The following is an 18,426-nucleotide window of genomic DNA, read 5'->3' as shown; positions in this document are numbered from 1 at the left end:
TAGATAATAATTATAATCGTACCCTTATCGACGATAACATTGAGAATACAACTACTAAAAAAATGAATATTACCATGTGTATAAAAGAATATCAAAGAGGTTTAATGACCTTGTTGACCTTTTCAAGGTAATTGATCATCATTTATGTCAATTTACATGAATTTTTCATTCAGCACGCTCATTGTTTTCCACAATATACTTTTCTATCTCCAATCACTTTTAAAAGAAACAAGTGGATTTTCGGGAGTTATCAAATGAGACATTTGAAAAATGCAATGGAAGCAACATAAGCATGGATGAAAAAAGATTCTTTCGAGGAGGAACTACCTTACGAACAAAAAGATATCAATGGCACGTAAGAAATTTTACATCTTATAATTTAGTTTTAGGCACTTTCCCACTTTGCTATCTATTGAATTGTGTTAGTTTTACCCATTTAATTACCTTTTAGGTCATAAAGGAGTTTCAACTTGAAAGAAGCTACTTTTGTTTCAACTTTCAGGTCAATGCAATATATATGGAATTACCTACAATATGTTTGTTTTGGCCTTTCCTACAAAGGATCTGATATAGATTGAAACGAGAGGAACTCACTGTACATAATTCCGCAAGATGGATGTAACATACTACACAATGTATTTTGTTAATATTTATTTTTATCATCTTACATATTTGGACGTCTACAAATATGTTTGTGCCTTGCACGAGCACCCTTTATCTAGTATTATTGAAGCATGGATAGGAGCACTTGGTATCAACATGTCTGTATATTGTCATTAATTAAAAATCAAGTGAAGGGTAATTTAAACTTTTCACTACTACCTATAAAACGTGTCTTTCACCCTGATCTTCCATAACATAATTCTCTTCCATGTCCAAAAATGGCATCAAAGACATAGAAGAGATAGTCGACCACCAAGTTTCATGTATTCGCATCGCTCCCTACAATGATGTATTATTTAGTTCTATTTTCCTTCCTTATAATCTTGGGTTTTGTTGTTTTCTAATAGATTGGTGGGTCGTTGCATTTAGGTAACTTATAGTTGTATGTGTGTAGTTTTTCTTCATTCACTCTATAACTCTTAATTTCATGAGATGTAAAAATTAATTTTATCTTCCTTTTTGTTTGATTTCCTAGAATGGATTAATTTTGCTTGCGAAGCTCGATTTTGAAATCTCCCCCAGAGAAAAAGACTAGTGATGGAATTAAGCTCTTAATGATGCACATTGTTGTTGTCTTCTTCTCAAGTTGTTGTTTCCTCTTTCTTGTAGTGGTTCCTTCAAATTAACTATTGTCTTCTAAGGATGGAGATGTCGTTTGCTGAATATTTTAATGGAATGATGCCAAACTACTGCCCGCATTTACAAAACAGAATGCCAAATTTGTATAGACAAAAGTGTTCACATTTTTGGCATAAAATGAACTCTTTTGGATATACATATAATTTGTGCTCTCATAGAACACTTGGGGCTTTTAATGGAATGATATTTATATCCTCTTTTGGTTAATGAGATTCTTTTTCTAGCTATAGGTAATGCTTGTGAGATCCTCGATAAAAGTTATAAATCTTGTGCTTGATGTAGTGTGGTATGTACTGACTGTGACGCTAATGCAATAAAATGGTTGTAGTATTATTTCTATTCCTTATGTTTACTCTTTTCACCCTCTGACTCTTACATCTTAGAAAGAGAGAAATGAATTATCTTTTTTAGAAGTTAGGAAGAGAGCCTCAACGCTTTAAAAAGGTACACAACATAATCAGTCAGTCAAAATGTCAGAAAATCACAACTGTAATTAAGAAAATCAAGATGACTGCCACCAACATAGTAACAGATTGCGTTACTATTTTTTCTTTTGTGGTACCGACTTCTATAAATACTCATGTGCACACATGGCAACCTTATCTAGTATACCATATATACATAACTTTTTCTTTCCATGCATACATTGCAATAATGAAACAAAATACATTATAGCATTAAAATTATTACAATCTTACTAATTATACAATATATCAATACTATATTATTACATAAATCAACTAAAGTTAATAATTTAAACATAAATTTATTCAAGTCTGAGATGACGATAATCACGACGACATTCAGGGCACGTCATGTTTGTAGTCATCCAATTATATATGCAGCCATGATGATATACATGGTTGTAAGGGAAGACTTGTACGTACGCGATCTGTTTGAATTCAGTCAAACAAATTTTGCACCTACCATCAGTAAAGTCTAATTCCTTCTTGTACCGAATATGGTACATGATAGAATAAACTAACGGCCCGTCTAATGGGTTGTAGGGCGGCATCACGTGTAAACGTATCGCGTGCCTCCCAGTATATAATAAGTAAAATTAAAACTACTAATCCTAAGAATGCACCTAAAGCAATTAGTTCAACACTTGTTTTAATAGGATTCTGCCATTTATCGAATTTGAGAGAAACTGAATCAACTTAGCAAATAACTATAAATATTTGTTTCAACCAAAATATATAATGTATAAATACGACGTTTTAAGACATATGCACGTGTATCTAGTGCGCCTTACATGCATCTTATGGGCCTTACATACATCTTAGTAGCTGATTAAAATAGAAATAAACACATATGCTACTATTTCAAATTATCAGATAACTGCATGTTGCGGACGTTCAAGTGCGTAAAACCTTCTTGAAATGGAAATAAGAACCACGTACCCTTTCTTCGAAATTTCAAAAGATTTTTTCTGTTTTAAGTCTTTTGAAATTAAATTAAAGATTTATTGGTTTTCATTTAAAAATTAAGTGGTAACTCTTTCAGAAGTTGATTTTTCCCCTTAAAGTTGAAATCAATTTTAAACATTTTTTTCGGACACCTAACAATGTTTATAACTAATTTAATGAACCTGTGACCTTAAGTTAACAATGTACTAAATGAATTGGATGGATAGGGGAGCCACTTCAAATATATTCAATACCTATGAAAGGAAGGAAATATAGTTTTTCATGTGGATATTGAATATGTTTAGGGCTCATGTGGAATTATAACATTTACATTTTGAAGCTATTAAAAATAAATCACATTTCCTCTTCATCTGCAATTCAAAAAAGGGCCTAAAATACCTCTCAACTATGAGAATTGGTACAAAATTACTCTTCATCTACCGTTTGGGCCTAAAATGCCCCGGACGTCAACCTTTTAGCTCTTTCTTGTTTTTTTTTAACGGCCTAAATGATAACCCCAATTAACAACTTCATTAATGATGTGTCATTTCCCGTTGACTACTCTAATAATTAATTAAACTAATTAAAAAGACCACCAATTATGCATTAATGCAATTGGCTCACCATTAGTCTCTTCAAGTAATTTTTCCAAGGAAGAGGCTGAAGAATTGCCTTAGCTGTTTCCAAGGAAGAGGCTGAAGAAACTAAGCAACAACTCGAAGAAGATGGTGCTAAAGTTTCTTTTGCTTTAATAAATATGTGGTAAAAGTTCATTCTTATCTCTGTTATTGAAGAGAATTCAATTGTTAGATATACTTGTATTCAATTTTCTGAATTCAATTTTATTTTCACTTGTCTTTGCTTATGGTTATGCACCATTTGTGAGTTGTTCCAGTTTTAGATTGTTAGTGTGTGTTTCTGGTGACTATTGTCTAACACAAATCTATATTTGTAAGATCAATTATTAGATGTTCCCCATTTGGGATACTTGAATGATCCGACTTTCATCTCTATATGACCAGTTGGTCTCACAGTCATGCTTATACGAGCAAAATCTCAGCTTGTGCTTACTTACACACACCTCAGTTGAATGTTAATCATGGGAATGATATAACCAATTGAGATCATTCTGAATCTTGTTCCAAGAAATATTGGTCCTTATGTTGGCCAATATTATGAATATGCAACTCCACTGTATTAGAGGAGTTAGGTTGTGTCATTATGGTTACTGGTCATGAATAGTAAGCTGATTCAGTGAAACACAATCAACTGTTAAATGGTTTTATCCATGTTACTTCTCTGTAGTCAGCTATATTGCAAATATCACAAGACTCAAACTAGCAATTGAGGGCTTGGCTGATCTTAAAAGATGAGGGTTAGGATTGCATTGACATTGATCAGTCGTAAACCATAGCCATCACTTGCAGTGGTTCTGCGTCCTGTTTTATACATGTTTGTCTGCATGAATTGCTTCCTTTGCATACTATATTGTTCAAGAAGTATTTCACCTATAACAATTTAACCCATCGATTTTAGCTTTAGAATTTGAAATACTTGGCCTGAAAATGGAAAACAATGTTTGGGACTCACCAACGACACCTATCTATGATTTATACATAGGATGACAGACCGTCCAGGTGAACCGTGCATAGGGTACTAGGACTTGTTTTGAATAAAATATTTTCCCTCTTCCTATGATTACCATCTACGGCCCATAGAAACTTCTACAGTCCATAAATGGGACCCTTAAAACCAGGCTTCAGTCCAAAAATTTATTTTCTTTCTTTTCCAAGTTCTGAGGTGTTACATCTAGGGTTCATCAAGGTATGTGGAAAGTTCATCAATGGATCCCTTTTAATCCATTGAGTCCTAGAGAATTCTCTATTTTCACTATGATTCCAGCCCAAATTCTAGGGTTTTGCATAATATTTTATGGGCTCAATTTTTTATGAATAAATTCATTATGGTTGATATCATTATGCATGACTTGATCTAAATTACATGTTTTCAATGATTTTCACATTAACTCATGCTATATGAATACTTTATAAATCTGAACTATGTTTTTGAAAAAATGGATACCATATAAATGGAGGAATTTATGAATCACACGTGCTTTTAGATAAAGTATCAACATGTTTTATGAAAAAGGTTGCTTCCAATTGAAGTATTCTCATTGTGAAAATATTATCATGATTTAGATGCTATAGATAAGTGTCTTTATGAGTATGAAATAAAATCATAATTTTGAAAGGAGTTATTTTATGATATGATGTTTATGATTGAATTGGTATTATTAGATTATTACCATTTCAAGTATTCTGATTATGATATGACTATGTACGTTTTGGTTGGGATTTTAGTTAGCATATTGTTGACTTTGGGATGGAGGTTCACTCATTAGTAGACACGGAGTTTTTTAGTAGCAATCTTCTTGTCTCATAACTACGTGTTCCCATAGGACTTAGTCTTAACTGAATCTAGCCAATGGATCCACCTAACCTTAAGAACATGGCTCTTAATTTAGCAAGTACAAACTCTTTTTTTTGTGTGGGAATAGTACACCAGACTCTATGCTATAACTCACATGGTTTATGTTGGTTAACGGTAAACCTCCCATGAATGAATTTTTTTTTTCACAAAAGTATATGAATTCCTCAAAGATTATGATTTAAGCTTACATTATGGTGTTCATGTATTTCATTTACGTTGTTGTATGCCTGATAATTCTGGCTTATCCGATGTGAGAAGTCTTTCTTGGTCATACATTAATATGTTTTAGACTTATCATGTTATCATGTTTATACTCATGCATCATTCCTCATACTCGTGCATTCTGAGTTCTAACATAGATATTCTTTTGTGCTGATATTGTCTTATAATATAGGTTCTAACGTTCCTCCATCTGGTCGTGGCTAGTGGATTGATTAGCATTGCTTAGCTTTTGATGAGTTCTCATGATTTAAGGATTTTGTCACACATGTCTTTTATTTCTTTAGGTCATTTAAATTTTCAGACTATTCGTTAGTTAGGACTTGTCCTAATCACATATGATAAGTAGAGGCTTGTTGTTAGACTTAGTAGTTTTTCTGCATTTTAAAGTATTTGTACTATGATTTAAGTATCTTACGAGATGTAGCTTGAAACATATATTATGATTTTATGCTTTATTTCAACTATATTGTTATCTTATCATGCTTAAGTCAAAAGGCTTGTTTATAGTCTTTCGGGATTCTATTCACCATGTCACATATAGGGGGTAGTTTAGGACGTGACACTTACTTGTTTTACTCTTTCGCAGCATGCCTCACATACACGGTTCTTGGACAAGGGCCGATGCTCTTGGTCCAGAAGATAGAGTCCAATCTAGGGGTAGAGGACACCCCTAGGTCGAGCATGACCTGGAGAACCAGCTCAGGATCGAGTCTTGTGGAGCCTTAGCCAACTCTTATTCCTCCACAACATGTGAGGCAGGGACCAGCCCAACAAACAAACGGGCAAGCCATTTCCCTAGACTTGCAGAAAGCTATCATTCTGTTATAAGCCATGCTAGGGGGCATGCAATAGTCCCGTACTCCAACTATACCAGCATTCTAGGTTGAGTCGGTAGTACCGACTCCATAAATTGTGTTGCCACCAAAAGACGTTCCTTCTCAGGTTGCTATCGCAATATGAGCTATGTCATTAAAGGATAAGAAGATGCTTATAGTGTTTTTGAGACTTACTCCTCCAAGGTTTTTTGGAGTTGTGGGGGAGGATGCCCACGAGTTTTTGACGACCATGAGGGAGAGTTTGTATACTCTGGGGTTAGTGTAGTTCAAATTGAGGAGTGTAAACGATCGACCTGTGATTCAGTTTGATATGTTGGAGTAGGGCTCCATAACCTTATTGAGTATAAGCCTAATTTCATGAGCTCTCAGGGCACACTACCATGATTCTGCCTAGAGAGAAAGAGATAGTTTGTTTCTTTGTCGATGGATTGACGGTGCAGTTGTAGATTAAGAAAGATTCTACAGGTTCAGCGGGCAGATATTTCTTAGATATTGTTGATCATGACTGAACTATAAATAATCTCTGTTGCGAGGCCCTAGGAGGCACCGATAAGAGCACTTGTCACAATGGCAATGACATCGGTTCCAGTCTAGTGCAAGGACTCCTATGATAAGCCTTGCAAGTGCTATCAACACGTAGGTCAATCTAGCCGGTCTGTCCAAGAGGAACTCCAGATCTCAGATGGTGAGTAGTATAGTCGAGGTGATTCTGATATAGGTCATAGTTCTTTAGCGGTCTAGGCCCACCTCAATTACTGATATTATCAGTGGCCTAGATTGGAGCAGGGATCCATGATTGTGTCGAAGTATCAAGAAATATTCAAGGAGCTCTCCAAGCATGCTACCATGATTCTTCCTAAAGAGAAGGAGAGAGATGGTTACTTTATTTCTCATCTGAGGTTGAAGTTTTTGATTGAGAAATAGTCTATCGCTTCAGTTGGCAGAGCTTTCTTAGATGTTGTTTCTCATGCCCATACTATGGAAGAGTCGCATCGTAAGGCCTAAAGGGTTGTGATAAGAGGGCATATCACAAGGTTACCTACATTGGTTCCTAGTTTATGGACATAAACTCCTATGACAAGGCACTCCCCCAGTATATTAGCACCAGAGTTAATGGAGGCGCCCTATCCAAGCGGCACTCAAGGCCATCAGATGGCATGTTTGAACAATTAGGGTGGTTCTGATGCAGGTCATTATTTGAGGGGGATCAAATTTGGGTTGTACAAGATGTGGTGGGTGGTCTTCTCAAAGGTATTTTGATAATGTCGAACTTGGTCATTGGCATAGAGAATGTCCTCGACGAGGGTTAATTGCACCTTTTCCACAAGCTGCGCAACCCATTTCAGTAGTAGAATCTCTGGCTGGATGCGTAGCCCATGGTTAAGATCATAGGATGGTCACCAGAGGTGTGAGGAGGACCTTGGTGTGGTAGGGTAGGAGGTAGATCAAATGCCCAGTTCAAAGGCAGAGAAGGTCATCTCTATGCAATTGTAATAACCCGGTCGGTCATTTTTTATTTCTCCATGGAAATTACTATTTTTCCCCTCCATATGTCGACCCTTAGTCATTTTTATTGAGTTAAAATTTTTGGTTTTAAACTTTGAGTTAAATTTTATGAATTTGATATGTTTTGAGTTTGAAGGCCAAGTTCTTAAAAAAGTGGTTTTCAGTGTCTTTTGGAGTTTTGAGCATCGAAATGGGATTCTTTTGATTCCATCAACCTCAAAAGGTGAAATTTGATCAGTGAGAGTTGTCGATTTCTAGTTCCGAGTCTTTTTTAGGATTTGAGGTCCAAAGTTGTGAAACTGTGAAAATTTAGCAATTGGGTTGACATTGGTAAACATTTGCAGTTCAGATACTCAAATAAGGATTCTGAGAGTTATGTTGGGTTCAGGGAATGATTTTAGGCCTAGGTGAGGTCTAGGTTGATTTTTGAGAGGTCCCGAGTTTATTTTAGTCTTTTTAGACATGAGTTGGTTTCTGATGATTTTCACGTATGTCGGGTCAAAGAGACTTTTGGATTATGTTTTGACGGTTCCATTGATTTTTGGAACGTCAAGTTTGGTTTAATTGATTTTCATTTGTGGTTTGTGTGTGTGCGGGGTTCCTAACGAATCCCAAGGTTCCTTTCAAAGTTTTGGAATTCGGCTGATATTGTTGTTGTTTGCAGACTTTGCTTCTACAAAGGCCACTCCCTTAGTGATCTTCTCTTAACCGATAGGCTTGTCTCTTAAGCAACCTTCACTTTTGCGAAGGAGGCTTCGCGTAAGCGAAACTCGCGTTTTTAGCAAGGTTCACTTAAGTGAATCCCTGGTTCACTTAAGAGATACCTAAGAGGGGTTTTCCCTCTCATTTAAGGGTTTAAGCATCATTTCACCATTTTTTAACTTAGGAAACCTTTGGTGGTGAATTTTGAAGGGATTTATGTGCTAGATCAGTTGGGTAAGTTCTCTAGATCTTAAACCTTCAGTTCCTTTGATTAATTTTGATTTTTAACATCAAAATATGAGGTTTATATTGGTAAATGATGTGTTTTTTCAAGAACCCAAGTTCTTTGCTAAAATGGAGTTTGTGAACTGATTTCATGTCCTATTTCGAAGTTTTTTTCCCTAATGAGCTCCTAAAGCATTGAGTTATGTTTTCAAGTATTAAATTTTAGATTCAGACCTTAATTTTATAATTGGTTTTTATGATGATTGACCCACCTTTCAAGAAGATTAATGGGGGTATTGTTTCCAAAAAATTATTGTAAATACTTGATTATTATAAATTGTGTGGCTTCAAGAGGGGTTTAGAAGGGGAAGAGTCAACTATTAGAGTGATTCTTTATTGATTGAAGGTAAATGGCTTCCTAAATCTTGTATTCTAGTTAAATTTGTATGGTTCCATTGTTGATTGTGTGTTGGGAGTAATGAAAATGAGGTGAAGGGTTTAAATTGTCCACTTGTTATATCTAAATGAATAAAATTAGGTTGAAATGAAAAGGGCTATGTGATGAACATGACAATGTGAATTGCCTTATTGTAACCCTTATTTATTGAATGATGAAAAGCTTGAAAGAATTATTGTGGACTTGAATTGTATGATTTGTTGTCTTTTCCATGTGGTGTGATATTGATTGTAAAAACCGTAATGAGGCATGTGATAAGTTATTATGCCGAGGTCCTTGCCGGAGAGTGTTTTTATGCCGAGATCTTTACCAGTGAGTGTTATTGATGTACTGTGAGTTTACGATTTTTTTGATGCATTTCACTTGAAGTTTGTGTTATTCTTGGACATTTTGTTATTCTATATGATGGTATATTTATGTGATTTTTGCAGGAAATAGGTTTGGAGTGGTTGAGTGAGAAAAGAGCTGAAGTAGCAAAAGTGGCAGTTGACGGGGCCCAACCACGGGCCGTCAGTCAGTTGACAAGCCGTAGATTGAGTGGCGTAGATGTGTTTTCAAGGAAGTCTTACTAAGTGTGGAACCACAGAGGCAAATGATTCCATATAGCTTGAGTGACGGACCGTTGATCATTGGCCGTCGTTTGATTTAGAAAGTTGAGTTCCAGTACTTGAACCATGGAGGAACATGATCGACCGTAAGTCAATCCACGGACCGTAGGTGGCAACTGTCGATTGAAGACCTTGAATTTTGGCCAACTACTGACCCACAGAGGTGAACCACAGACCGTAGGCTGATCCATGGTTCGTCGTTTGTGTCGTCGATTGAAATCGCGTCTAAATCCTACTTTGTTTAGGACATTGCTACTATAAAAACAAGTTAAAATTTTAGTTTTTGGGGGTTAGACCTTTTTGGAGACTATTGTTCTTGGCTTTTGGGATTATTTTGCAAACAATTTAGCAATTTAATTCTTGAAGCTCGTTTTATGCAATTTGCTTTTGACTTTCAATTGAAGATTATGGTATTCATCTATTTTGATTGAAAGTTCATGATTCATCTTATTAACCCTAATATGAATTGTAAACTCTCAAGCATGAGTATCTAAATCCACAACTAGGGTTGTGCGAACTTTGAGATATTAACAATGTATGACTAATAAATAAGTAACTCTAGAATAGTGTTTATGCATGCATTGTTAGTCCTCTCATCTAGAATGCTTTCTAGTGGTGCACAACGTTAGAACTCACCTCATTCCTACTTGCCGGACCAAGGAGGTAATAAACGTGAAAATTATTGAACAACAGAAATTTGGATGAGTTTAGTTGCTATCTAATAGCTAGACCCTAATCATGCGAAGGCTAATCCAGGGTCAAAGTAGAACTAATGGTGGAAACATCTGACACTCAACTCAAACACCCAACTGCAATTTAACACAACATAGCTTATCAATTGAAGTGTGCTTTTTAGAAATCATTACCTTGGTCAGGAATTTCTCCGAAAGGAAAGAGATGTGGGTATCTCTTCTTCATATCCTCCTCAACCTCCCAAGTAGCTTCCTCAACAAACTAGTTCCTCCATAATACCTTGACTAATGCAACCTCTTTTGTTCTCAACTTGCGAACCTGTCGATCAAGTATCTCAAGGGGTATCTCCTCATAAGATAGGTTGTCCTTAATAAAAATATTTTTTACCTACTAAGTGACGGATCGTCCATACATCTCTTCAACATTGAAATGTGAAACGTCGGATGGACTGCTGCTAACACTTGCGGTAGCTCCAACTCATAGGCTACAATGCCAATCCTCTTGTATATCCTGTGAGGACCAATATACCGGAGACTAAGTTTCCCCTTCTTACCAAATTTCATAACACCCTTTATGGGTGACACCTTCAAGTAGACCCAATCATCCACCTCAAACTTCAAGTCTCCTCTCCTAACATCTGTATAGGATTTCTGACGACTCTGCACTGTTTTCAACCTTTCTTGAATAAGCTTCAGTTTCTCCATAGCTTGATGAATTAAATCTGGTCCTATCAACCTAGCCTTACCAACCTCAAACCATCCAATAGGATATTTACATCTTCTCCTATAAAAAGCCTTATAAAGAGCCATCTGGATGCTAGAGTGATAATTGTTGTTGCAAGAAAATACAATGAGAGGTACGTGACCATCCCAATTACCCTTGAAATTGATCACACAAGCCCTCAACATACCCTCTAAAGTCTGAATCGTGCACTCTGCTTGGCCATCAGTCTGAGAATGGAAAGTAATACTCAAATTTACCTTCGAACCCAAACCTTTCTAGAAAGACTTTTGGAATTATGCGCGGAATTGTGCACCTCTATCTGAAATGATGAACACCAGAACTCCATGAAATCTGACTATCTCTTGAATATATAATCTAGCATACTCTTCTGTTGAATAGCTAGTCTTCACCGGCACAAAGTGGGCTGATTTAGTCATCTGATCTACAATTACCCAATAGAATTATTTTTCCTGCGAGACTGCGACAAACCAGTGATGAAATCCATATTGACCATCTCCCACTTCCATTCCGGAATATCTATATTCTGAGCCATACCACCGGGTCTCTGGTATTCTACTTTAACTTGTTTACAATTCGGGCACTTAGCAACGAACTAAGCAATACACTTCTTCACACTACTCCACTAATAGACTTCTCGGAAGTCGCGATACTTCTTTGTGGAACTAGGATGGATCAAATATCTGGAGCTATAAGCTTTCTCCATGATCCTCTCATGGAGTTCATCCACCTTTGGTACACACAATCTATCTTGATAAATCAATACACCATCTCGCTTTTGTTCAAAAGCCATCACTTTCTGCCTATGAACATTTTCCTTCAAATCAAGAAAAATAGGGTCTTGGTCTTGTTTCTCTTTCGTTTCAGACACTAATAGTGATTCAGCCCCATTCATCACCACTACTCCACATTCGTTGGAATCCAACAAAAAGACTCCCAAGCATGCAAGTCTGTGCACATCTTTCGCTAACTCTTTCTTGCCTTCCTCAACATGGGAAGTACTACCCGTAGACAACCTACTCAAAGCATCAACAACATCATTAGCCTTACCTGGGTGGTATAGAATACTCATGTCATAATCCTTGAGTAACTCTTACCACTTCCTCTATTTGAGATTAAGCTCTTTCTAACTGATACATACTAGTGACTCGTGTGATCGGTGAACACATCGATATGAACACCATAAAGATAGTGACGCCATATTTTCAAAGAAAACACTACAACAACCAACTGTAGATCATGGGTTGGGTAATTCTTTTGGTGAATCTTAATATGTCTGGAGGCATAAGCTCTAACTTTTCCATTCAGCATCAATACACAACCTAGTCCAACTCTAGACGCATCACAATACACCACAAAACCTTGTGTACCCTCCGGTAAGGTCAATATTGGGCAGTAGTCAAACCTAATTTTCCATTTCTGAAAGCTCCTCTCACAAGCTTCAGACCAATTGAAACGTTGTTGTCTTCAATCAAAGGGGATGAGATAAAAGAAAACTCCTCCACAAACTTCCTATAATACCCAACCAATCCCGAGAAAATTTTAATATATGTCGAAGATGTTGGTCTAGGCCTATTTTGCACTACCTATATCTTCTGAGTATTAACTGGAATTCCATCAATGGAAACAATGTGGCCTAAGAATGACACAAACTCAAGCCAAAACTCACACTTAGAGAATTTGGCATACAACTCTCTATCCTTGAGGGTTTGTAGAACTATTGTGAGATGAGTATCATGATTTGCCTCATTCCTCTAATAAATTAGAATTTCATCAATGGACAAGATAACAAACATATCAAGATAAGGCTTAAACACTATGCTAAGAAGATCTATGAATGTTGCAGGAGCATTAGTCAAGTCAAAAGACATAACTAAAAACTCATAATGACTATAACGGGTCCCGAATGATGTCTTTGGGATATCACTCTCTCTTACCCTCAACTGGTAATAGCCTGATCTGAGGTCTATCTTAGAAAAACAAGTGGCACCCTAAAGTTGATCAAATAGATCATCAATTCTCGGAAGAGGATACTTATTCTTGATAGTAACCTTGTTCAATTGGTGGTAATCAATAGACATCCTACGAGAACCATCCTTCTTCCTCACAAATAAGACTAAACCGCCCCAAGGTGAGACACTTGATCAAATAAAACCTTTATCAAGGAGATTTTTCAACTGCTCTTTTAACTCTTTCAACTCAGTTGGAGCCATTCTATATGGCGGAATAGAGATAGGTCAAGTATCAGGATGAATATCTAGAAAGACCTCTGGAAACTCACTCACAACTGGAACTGACTTAATAGGTGGTGTCTCAACAGTAGAGTCATTAACTCGGACTAAGTGATAGATGCACCCCTTGGAAACTAACTTTCTCGCCTTAAGGTATGAAATGAAATGACCTTTAGGCACTCCTCAACTACACCTCCACTATATAACCGACTCATTAGGAAACTGGAACTTAACTACTCGAGTTTTACAATTAAATGAGGCATAACAACCATGAAGCCAGTCCATACTTAGAAGAACATTAAAGTCCACCATATCTAGCTCAACTAAGTTAGTCATGGTGTCCTTGTGATTGAAAAAAAGGACACAATCACGATAAACTTTCTGAGCTAGAATAGACTCACCAACACATGTGGAAACACTGAAGGGATCAAGTAGTTTCTCAAGAAGAATATTGAAATTCATAGCAATATATGGAGTCACAAAAGATAGACTCGCACCTGGATCTAACAATGCATATACATCAAAAGTGAAGACTTTGATAATACCAGTGATAACATCTAGTGAATTCTCTTGTTCTTGGTTATTGGTGATAGCATACAGATGGTTTGCTCCTCCGTCTGTCCCTAAAGTAGCTCCTATAGGGGTAGCTTTGTCTGGCGAAGCCGCTGAAGAAGATTGGACTCTATTTCCCTATTACCATTACCATGTATGTTCTTAGGGCACTCTCTCATAGAGTGACCTTCTTGACCACACTTGAAACAGCCAATGGAGCCATCACAACATGCTTCTGGGTGGTTCCTACCACACTTAGCACATGTAGGAGTCCAATTACCTCCTTGTGCCACACTACCTTGAGATTATGTAGGTCTATCTCTAAAATTCTGGGAATTGTGGCTCTTGAACTCACCTATGTTCCTTAGTACACGTGCACTAGCAGATGATGGAATAGGTCCATTTGGGTTTTGTTGAAAGGATGACAGGTTTGCATTACTCTTCTGCTGCCCAAACTCGTTTCTTATTGTCTTAGCTTTCTTGTTTCGGAACTCCTCTCTATTTCTCATCTTATCTTCCTCAACCCGTTGCACATGGATCATTAGCCTTGCTATGTCCATGTCCCCTATCAACATTGTGCCCTTACCTTTTTCTCTTGACAGAGAGACAACCTAGACACAAACAATATCATCATGCTCCTCATATGAGCGACCATCTCCGGAGTTTAATGGGACAATTGAGTGAACTTGAGACTGTACTCATGCACACTCATGGATTCCTGCTTAAGAGTAAGGAATTTTGTTACCTTTGCCTCTCTCAGTTCATGGGGAAAGAAACACCCAAAGAAGGCCTCCTCGAAAATAGACATCTCACAATTGGTGCACCCTCAACTTTACACTTCTTCCTTTAATCGTCCTAGACTCTAGCAACACCCTTCATTTGTTATGGAGCTAGTTCCACACACTCAACATCTGCCACCTGCATCACCTCAAACAATTTTTGCAACTCTTCCACAAAGTTATAATTCTAAATAACCCTTGAATTGTTGCAGTCTAGAGGATTCATCTTTAATAACTCACAAATCCTGGATGTATGTGCCACATCCATTCGATTTCCTCTTTTTTTATCAACTTGATTGGCCACCACATGACTCAACATCTGGATAGCATCCTAGAACTCAACATTAGTAATCTCTTTTTGGGGTTGCACTTTTGGTGCATTGGGGACCCCTTTATCTTGGGGATCAACATCTATCCTGGCAAAACGACCTCGAACAGCTCTTTGTGGAGGCATGATCTGAAAGATACATGCAAGAACAAATTAGAACCAAACTTTTATAGAGTTGAACTCTCTCGCACGAAAAAAGTATGAAAGAAGTGAAATTGTTCGTAAATGTCGCAGCCTCCTAATTATAGATGTGGCATGCTTCACACTGATATCTAGGACTCTATAGACACGGCTTCATAGACCCCCTAAGACTCTTGAACTCTAGGTTCTAATACAAAGTTTGTCACATCCCGAGCCTACGCCATGGACGCGAGTGGCACTCGAAAAGCATTGCTAGCCCCAAGAGAACCCTTGGCCTGTCTCAATACCAAGAGGAAGACTTACTCAACACTAAAAAACTTTCAAAGTAAAACTTTAAGCTCAATGTCTAAAAATAATAAACTCAAAAATGTATAAGAAGATTCAACGGGCCCTAAGAAGGAAACTCGAGTCTCAAACATCAACAATGGAAATGAAAAAGGCTCATGAACTACTACTGTCTATATATGAAGCCTCTAAATGACAAAGATGGAAGTTGGGACAAAACCCACGATATCGTAACAAAAACTGAAAGTAAATGGAATCCTACGAAAGCAAAAAGGCTCACCAAAGCTAACTCGAATTGTAAATGGTATCAACGAAGTGCTTAGTGATGACACTGGCTACTTGTATCTGCATTATAAAACGATACAGGCCAAATGTCATCAGTACATTGAATGTACGAACATGCAAGGGGAAATCCAAAGCATAACATAAGCTTGAACAAAAATTGAAGGAAACATACTTACCATGTCCCAAACTCACTCAACTCAAGGAATAGTCAAGGTTACTCAAAGATACTCAAACTTACTCAACTCAGAAGTACTCAAGGATATGCAAAGATAGTCAAACTTACTCAATTCAAAAGTACTCAAGGATACTCAAACTCGGGGATACCCAACTCAGTTTAATATATAGCAATAATAAAGATGCATTGTAAAGAAAACTTTTAAAATAGAAGAGGATAAATCAAAGTATTTAAAAATACATTAATAACTCAATTTGTATGTAAAGATACAAAATAACTCAATCTGCGAGATTCTCTAACAACCATAACTATGAGCTATGTGATGATACATCGTCTCGCCTACACTGCCAGAACTATCCTATACCTTGACGGAGTATAAGACATCCTCAACTAAGTGGATCAACTAAGCTATGCTTAAAATGCAACAAGGAATCATCTAAAAAGTATGATCTTTTCTACCCACATTGGCTACATGGTTTTGAGGACTTTGAGTTGTTTGAACTCATTCCCATATCAGTGCTTAATACTACTCCCAAAATATATTACGCTCTTATGTTTAAAAACATTTCTTCATCCTCATACTTTGAGATTATTACTCAAAGGTTTTTCTTAAAAGAGATAGTACTCAAAACTCTACATAATGCATTTGGAAATCAAGGTTTCTCTCATATTTAATGTAAAAACATTTACTCTTGGGAATACATAGTTCCCATATATTCATTTTTAAAAATGTAACTCAACCCTCCTCCTCATACTCAAGTACTCAAGTCTTAAAAAAAGTTTTAAAAGATTGTAAAAGACTTCGCAAATTGACTTGAAAGAACTCTAAAGACTTTACTCTTAACTCTATCTTGAATTCAAATTATGAATTCAAGGGTTATGATTCATGTTATGAAGGATCTCTCAATTTTTACATGTAGTTTAGATTAGTTAGAATCAGAAAGGAGTAAAGGAGTGGCACGGAGCGCCAGCCTTTTAACAACAAAACCTCTTTTCTAGCCCACTGCTAGCGCAGCGCGCCATACTTGCCCTGAATTTCTGATGAATTTTTTTCTTCGATTTTTTGCCCTACCCAACCTTAATAAATGAAAATCCACTCATAAACAACCCTCACACTCCTAATTTTCATCTCAAGAACTCATCAAAACCTCAATAATCAAGATTTACAAATAAAACTTCAAGAACTAATCAAGAATCTCAATACATGGATTATCGTGGATGAAATTAACTCAATAAACTCATGATTAGCGTGAGGGGGAACGAACCCATCACTATGAACAACTTACATACCTCTTAGGGATCAAACCTTTTGCGAAATTCCTCGACAAAGCTCATGAATTGTGATGAACGCCTGGAATCTTCCCTCTTTTCTCCTTTTGAACTCCTCTCAAAACCCTAAGCGTATTTTAGATTTGTGAAAAAAAACCCAAATCAGTTTATACACCTAAAATATTACCAAAAAGGTTTAAAGCTGATGAGGTAAGGAAATGACCAAAATACCCCTCATTAATTTGGGTAACTTTTCTCAACTGGACAAGCTAACTTAAAATGGGTAAATCTCCCTCATCTGAACTCATAATTTAGCAAAATCTATGGCATTGGAGAGATGATTCAAAGAGCTTTAATTTAATATCTTATGGGCCACCTAACTCATCTTGTACTGAAAGTTATGGTCATTTGAAGTTGACCCAAAACTCACCACTTAAGCATAACTTGTCAAATTCTCAAATTAGCTCTTTCCAAATTAGCTCTTGCTAAATTTAGTTCTTTCCTAGACCAAGATGATACATTATTCTTGTTCAAACAATTGGTTACCAAACTATCAATATTGAAATTGAAACTTATAAATTTACATTAAGTTGTGTTTTGCTTATGGCTATTCTACAAGAAATTAGAACACATCTATACTTCGTACATGAATTTTTTTCCATATCACACCTTATGGGATTGACCCCAACTCATCATTGGATTGAAACTTTCTAGCGACCGCCTAAACTTTGAATCATATGAAGTGTAGTTAAGCATTATCAGGAAGCTGAGTAGAAAATGAAGACTAGATACCCTCATCTCTTTTCCTCCGATTTAGTTCTAGTCCAAGGTTTTAACTCTTCCTAAAGTACACATTCAATTTAGTCCCTTTTTCATTGTTTTGAGTTCATGAGTTTTGTGTATTTTGCACTAAATCGGGTTGTTAAGCATTTCCCTACCCTCTTCATGCTTAGTTTATCCACCAATCAAGGACGAATGATTCCAAGGGGGAGATAACCCCAAAAATTTCTAAGCTAAGGCTCGAACAATCTTTATATGAATGTAAAATCATATCCGGTGATTCTTAAACTAATCATATATTTAAAGGTCATTTCTTTTGTGCTCCAATGGATTTAGATATGAATTAAGGTCATATGAACTCGCTAGCACAAAGTTGAGTTGAAAGCTTCATTACCGATTAAGTTGAC

At 36.6% G+C, this 18,426-nt stretch overlaps 1 pseudogene; it reads left to right on the top strand.

Moving 5' to 3' along the window:
* Positions 1-9,416: 9,416 nt before the first annotated feature.
* LOC125856098 (homeobox-leucine zipper protein HDG11-like) overlaps positions 9,417-18,426 on the top strand; it is a 28,070-nt pseudogene continuing 19,060 nt past the window's right edge.

The sequence above is a fragment of the Solanum stenotomum genome, chromosome 2 (assembly GCF_019186545.1).
Source record: "Solanum stenotomum isolate F172 chromosome 2, ASM1918654v1, whole genome shotgun sequence".
Lineage (NCBI taxonomy): Eukaryota > Viridiplantae > Streptophyta > Magnoliopsida > Solanales > Solanaceae > Solanum > Solanum stenotomum.
Note: the sequence above shows the minus strand (reverse complement) of the source record. Positions and strands in the feature narration are given on the sequence as shown.